This window comes from Ranitomeya imitator, chromosome 3, assembly GCF_032444005.1.
Source record: "Ranitomeya imitator isolate aRanImi1 chromosome 3, aRanImi1.pri, whole genome shotgun sequence".
Taxonomy (NCBI): Eukaryota; Metazoa; Chordata; class Amphibia; order Anura; family Dendrobatidae; genus Ranitomeya; species Ranitomeya imitator.
In genome coordinates, this window is record NC_091284.1 from 401,177,898 (window position 1) to 401,184,763 (window position 6,866).

Here is a 6,866-nt window from a genome sequence, read left to right on the forward strand (position 1 = left end):
ATTGATATCTGACTTGTTTGCTCGGATTAAGGGGGCTAGTTGGTTTACTAAGATTGATCTTCGTGGTGCGTATAATCTGGTGAGAATCAGGCAGGGAGATGAATGGAAAACGGCATTTAATACGCCCGAGGGTCATTTTGAGTATCTGGTGATGCCGTTCGGACTTGCCAATGCTCCATCTGTTTTTCAGTCTTTTATGCATGACATTTTCCGTGAGTATCTGGATAAATTCCTGATTGTTTACTTGGATGACATTTTGATCTTCTGTGATGATTGGGAGTCTCATGTGAAGCAAGTCAGAATGGTTTTCCAGGTACTGCGTGCTAATTCCTTGTTCGTGAAGGGATCAAAGTGTCTCTTCGGTGTGCAGAAAGTTTCATTTTTGGGGTTCATCTTTTCCCCTTCTACTATCAAGATGGATCCGGTTAAGGTCCAGGCCATCCAGGATTGGACTTAGCCGACATCTCTGAAAAGTCTGCAGAAATTCCTGGGCTTTGCTAATTTTTATCGTCGCTTCATCTGTAATTTTTCTAGCATTGCCAGACCATTGACCGATTTGACCAAGAAGGGTGCTGATTTGGTTAATTGGTCTTCTGCTGCCGTGGAAGCTTTTCAGGAGTTGAAGCGTCATTTTTGCTGTGCCCCTGTGTTGTGTCAACCAGATGTTTCTCTTCCGTTCCAGGTCGAGGTTGATGCTTCTGAGATTGGAGCAGGGGCGGTTTTGTCACAGAGAGGTTCTGGTTGCTCAGTGTTGAAACCATGTGCTTTCTTTTCCAGGAAATTTTCTGCTGCTGAGCGTAATTATGATGTGGGCAACCGAGAGTTGCTGGCCATGAAGTGGGCATTCGAGGAGTGGCGTCATTGGCTTGAGGGAGCTAAGCATCGCGTGGTGGTATTGACTGATCATAAGAATCTTACTTATCTCGAGTCTGCCAAGCGCTTGAATCCTAGACAGGCCCGTTGGTCGTTATTTTTTGCTCGTTTTGATTTTGTGATTTCGTACCTTCCGGGCTCTAAAAATGTGAAGGCGGATGCTCTGTCTAGGAGTTTTGTGCCTGACTCTCCGGGGTTATCTGAGCCGGCGAGTATCCTCAAGGAAGGAGTCATTGTGTCTGCCATCTCTCCTGATTTGCGGAGAGTGTTGCAGAAATTTCAGGCTAATAAACCTGATCGTTGTCCGGCCGAGAAACTGTTTGTCCCTGATAGGTGGACTAGTAAAGTTATCTCTGAACTTCATTGTTCGGTGCTGGCTGGTCATCCAGGAATCTTTGGTACCAGAGAGTTAGTGGCTAGATCCTTCTGGTGGCCATCTCTGTCACGGGATGTGCGTGCTTTTGTGCAGTCCTGTGGAATTTGTGCTAGGGCTAAGCCCTGCTGTTCACGTGCCAGTGGTTTGCTTTTGCCCTTGCCGGTCCCGAAGAGGCCTTGGACACATATTTCGATGGATTTCATTTCTGACCTTCCCGTTTCTCAAAAGATGTCGGTCATTTGGGTGGTCTGTGATCGCTTTTCTAAAATGGTCCATCTGGTGCCCTTGGTTAAATTGCCTTCCTCCTCTGATTTGGTGCCTTTGTTCTTCCAGCATGTGGTTCGTTTGCATGGCATTCCTGAGAATATTTTTTCTGACAGAGGTTCCCAGTTTGTCTCGAGGTTCTGGCGAGCCTTTTGTGGTAGGATGGGCATTGACCTATCTTTTTCCTCGGCCTTCCATCCTCAGACTAATGGCCAGACCGAACGAACCAATCAGACCTTGGAAACATATCTGAGATGTTTTGTTTCTGCTGACCAGGATGATTGGGTGTCATTTTTGCCGTTGGCTGAGTTCGCCCTTAATAATCGGGCCAGCTGGGCTACCTTGGTCTCTCCATTTTTCTGCAATTCTGGGTTCCATCCTCGTTTCTCTTCAGGACAGGTTGAGTCTTCGGACTGTCCTGGTGTGGATTCTGTGGTGGACAGGTTGCAGCAGATCTGGACTCAGGTAGTGGACAATTTGACCTTGTCCCAGGAGAAGGCTCAGCTTTTCGCTAATCGTAGACGCCGTGTGGGTCCCCGACTTCGTGTTGGGGATCTGGTTTGGTTATCTTCTCGTCATATTCCTATGAAGGTTTCCTCTCCTAAATTTAAACCTCGTTTTATTGGTCCGTATAGGATTTCTGAGATTCTCAATCCGGTGTCTTTTCGTCTGACCCTCCCAGACTCCTTTTCCATACATAATGTATTCCATAGGTCGTTGTTGAGAAGATATGTGGCACCTATGGTTCCATCTGTGGAGCCTCCTGCCCCTGTTTTGGTGGAGGGGGAATTGGAGTATATTGTGGAGAAAATTTTGGATTCTCGTGTCTCTAGACGGAAACTCCAGTATCTGGTCAAATGGAAGGGTTATGCTCAGGAGGATAATTCCTGGGTTTTTGCCTCTGATGTCCATGCCCCAGATCTTGTTCGTGCCTTTCATGTGGCTCATCCTGGTCGGCCTGGGGGTTCTGGTGAGGGTTCAGTGACCCCTCCTCAAGGGGGGGGTACTGTTGTGAATTCTGTGGCTGAATTCACTCCTGTGGTCACAAGTGGTATTGCAGCCTCTGGGCTTCCTCCCTCAGGTGTTTTGGTGAGCTCGTTGGCTGCCTTGCTATTTAACTCCACCTGAGTCTGTCTTCCTTGCTCTTTGTCAATGTTCCAGTGTTGGATCTGAGCTACTGCATCTTTCCTGTGGCCTGCTGCTCTGCTAGATAAGTGTTACTTTGTTTTTGTTTCCGTTTTTTCTGTCCAGCTGTGCTATTCTCTTTTGCTGGAAGCTCTGAGACGCAAAGGGTGCACCGCCGTGCCGTTAGTTCGGCACGGTGGGTCTTTTTGCCCCCCTTTGCGTGGTTCTGCTTTAGGGTTTTTTGTAGACTGCATAGTTCTCTTTGCTATCCTCGCTCTGTCTAGAATATCGGGCCTCACTTTGCTGAATCTATTTCATTCCTACGTTTTGTCTTTTCATCTTGCTAACAGTCATTATATGTGGGGGGCTGCCTATTCCTTTGGGGTATTTCTCTGAGGCAAGTCAGGCTTGTATTTCTATCTTCAGGCTAGTCAGCTCCTCAGGCAGTGCCGAGTTGCATAGGTAGTGTTAGGCGCAATCCACTGCTGCTTTTAGTTGTGTGAGGATAGGTTCAGGTATTGCAGTCTGCAGAGATTCCACGTCTCAGAGCTTGTTCTATTGTTTTTGGGTTATTGCCATATCACTGTATGTGCGCTGATTACTGCACACTGTGTTGCCTGATAGCACAGCATAACATTAGCGGACACCATGTCACGTTTGGAGAGCCCCCGTGTGCCTAAAAATTGGAGCTCCCCCACAAGTGACCCCATTTTGGAAACTAGACGCCCCAAGGAACTAATCTAGATGCATAGTGAGCACTTTGAACCCCCAGGTGCTTCACAAATTGATCCGTAAAAATGAAAAAGTACTTTTTTTTCACAAAAAAATTCTTTTAGCCTCAATTTTTTCATTTTCACATGGGCAACAGGATAAAATGGATCCTAAAATTTGTTGGCCAATTTCTCCTGAGTACACTGATACTTCATATGTGGGGGTAAACCACTGTTTGGGCACATGGTAAGGCTCGGAAGGGAAGGAGCGCCATTTGACTTTTTGAATGAAAAATTATCTCCATCGTTAGCGGACACCATGTCGCGTTTGGAGAGCTCCTGTGTGCCTAAACATTGGCGCTCCCCCACAAGTGACCCCATTTTGGAAACTATATCCCCCAAGGAATTTATTTAGATGCCTAGTGAGAACTTTAAACCCTCAGGTGCTTCACAAATTGATCTGTAAAAATGAAAAAGTACTTTTTTTTCACAAAAAAATTCTTTTCGCCTCAATTTTTTCATTTTCACATGGGCAATAGGATAAAATGGATCAAAAAATTTGTTGGGCAATTTCTCCTGAGTACGCCGATACCTCATATGTGGGGGTAAACCACTGTTTGGGCACATGGTAAGGCTCGGAAGGGAAGGAGCGCCATTTGACTTTTTGAATGGAAAATTAGCTCCAATTGTTAGCGGACACCATGTCGCGTTTGGAGAGCCCCTGTGTGCCTAAGCATTGGAGCTCCCCCACAAGTAACCCCATTTTGGAAACTAGACCCCCCCAAGGAACTTATCTAGATGCATATTGAGCACTTTAAACCCCCAGGTGCTTCACGGAAGTTTATAACGCAGAGCCATGAAAATAAAAAATAATTTTTCTTTCCTCAAAAATGATTTTTTAGCCTGGAATTTCCTATTTTGCCAAGGGTAATAGGAGAAATTGGACCACAAATGTTGTAGTCCAGTTTGTCCTGAGTACGCTGATACCCCATATGTGGGGGTAAACCACTGTTTGGGCGCACGGCAGGGCTCGGAAGGGAAGGCACGCCATTTGGCTTTTTAAATGGAAAATTAGCTCCAATCATTAGCGGACACCATGTCACGTTTGGAGAGCCCCTGTGTGCCTAAACATTGGAGATCCCCCAGAAATGACCCCATTTTGGAAACTAGTCCACCAAAGGAACTAATCTAGATGTGTGGTGAAGACTTTCAACCCCCAAGTGCTTCACAGAAGTTTATAACGCAGAGCCATGAAACTAAAAAAAAAAAATTATTTTCTCAAAAATGATATTTTAGCCTGCAATTTTTTATTTTCCCAAGGGTATCAGGAGAAATTTGACCCCAAAAGTTGTTGTCCAGTTTCTCCTGAGTACGCTGATACCCCATATGTGGGGGTAAACCACTGTTTGGGCACATGCCGGGGCTCGGAAGTGAAGTAGTGACGTTTTGAAATGCAGACTTTGATGGAATGCTCTGTGGGCGTCACGTTGCGTTTGCAGAGCCCCTGATGTGGCTTAACAGTAGAAACCCCCCACAAGTGACCCCATTTTGGAAACTAGACCCCGAAAGGAACTTATCTAGATGTGTGGTGAGCACTTTGAACCCCCAAGTGCTTCACAGAAGTTTATAATGCAGAGCCGTGAAAATAATAAATACGTTTTCTTTCCTCAAAAATAATTATTTAGCCCAGAATTTTTTTATTTTCCCAAGGGTAACAGGAGAAATTTGACCCCAATATTTGTTGTCCAGTTTCTCCTGAGTACGATGATACCCCATATGTGGGGGTAAACTACTGTTTGGGCACATGCCGGGGCTCGGAATTGAAGTAGTGACGTTTTGAAATGCAGACTTTGATGGAATGCTCTGCGGGCGTCACGTTGCGATTGCAGAGCCCCTGATGTGGCTAAACAGTAGAAACCCCCCACAAGTGACCCCATTTTGGAAACTAGATCCCGAAAGGAACTTATCTAGATGTGTGGTGAGCACTTTGAACCCCCAAGTGCTTCACAGAAGTTTATAATGCAGAGCCGTGAAAATAATAAATACGTTTTCTTTCCTCAAAAATAATTATTTAGCCCAGAATTTTTTAATTTCCCAAGGGTAACAGAAGAAATTTGACCCCAATATTTGCTGTCCAGTTTCTCCTGAGTACGGTGATACCCCATATGTGGGGGTAAACTACTGTTTGGGCACATGCCGGGGCTCGGAATTGAAGTAGTGACGTTTTGAAATGCAGACTTTGATGGAATGCTCTGCGGGCGTCACGTTGCGTTTGCAGAGCCCCTGATGTGGCTAAACAGTAGAAACCCCCCACAAGTGACCCCATTTTGGAAATTAGACCCCGAAAGGAACTTATCTAGATGTGTGGTGAGCACTTTGAACCCCCAAGTGCTTCATAGAAGTTTATAATGCAGAGCCGTGAAAATAATAAATACGTTTTCTTTCCTCAAAAATAATTATTTAGCCCAGAATTTTTTATTTTCCCAAGGGTTACAGGAGAAATTGGACCCCAAAAGTTGTTGTCCAGTTTGTCCTGAGTACGCTGATACCCCATTTGTGGGGGTAAACCACTGTTTGGGCACACGTCGGGGCTCAGAAGGGAAGTAGTGACTTTTGAAATGCAGACTTTGATGGAATGGTCTGCAGACATCACGTTGCGTTTGCAGAGCCCCTGGTGTGCCTAAACAGTAGAAACCCCCCACAAGTGACCCCATTTTGTAAACTAGACCCCCAAAGGAACTTATCTGGATATGTGATGAGCATTTTGAACCCCCAAATGCTTCACAGACGTTTACAACGCAGAGCCGTGAAAATAAAAAATCATTTTTCTTTCCTCAAAAATGATGTTTTAGCAAGCATTTTTTTATTTTCACAAGGGTAACAGGAGAAATTGGACCCCAGTAATTGTTGCGCAGTTTGTCCTGAGTATGCGGGTACCCCATATGTGGGGGTAAACTACTGTTTGGGCACACGTCGGGGCTCGGAAGTGAGGGAGCACCATTTGACTTTTTGAATACAAGATTGGCTGGAATCAATGGTGGCGCCATGTTGCGTTTGGAGACCCCTGATGTGCCTAAACAGTGGTAACCCCTCAATTCTACCTCCAACACTAACCCCAACACACCCCTAACTCTAATCCCAACTGTAGCCATAACCCTAATTCCAACCCTAACCCCAACACACCCCTAACCCTAACCACAACCCTAATTCCAACCCTAACCCTAAGGCTATGTGCCCACGTTGCGGATTCGTGTGAGATTTTTCAGCATCATTTTTGAAAAATCCGCGGGTAAAAGGCACTGCGTTTTACCTGCGGATTTTCCGCGGATTTCCAGTGTTTTTTGTGCGGATTTCACCTGCGGATTCCTATTGAGGAACAGGTGTAAAACGCTGCGGAATCCGCACAAAGAATTGACATGCTGCGGAAAATACAACGCAGCGTTCCCGCGCGGTATTTTCCGCACCACGGGCACAGCGGATTTGGTTTCCATATGTTTACATGGTACTGTAAACCTGAT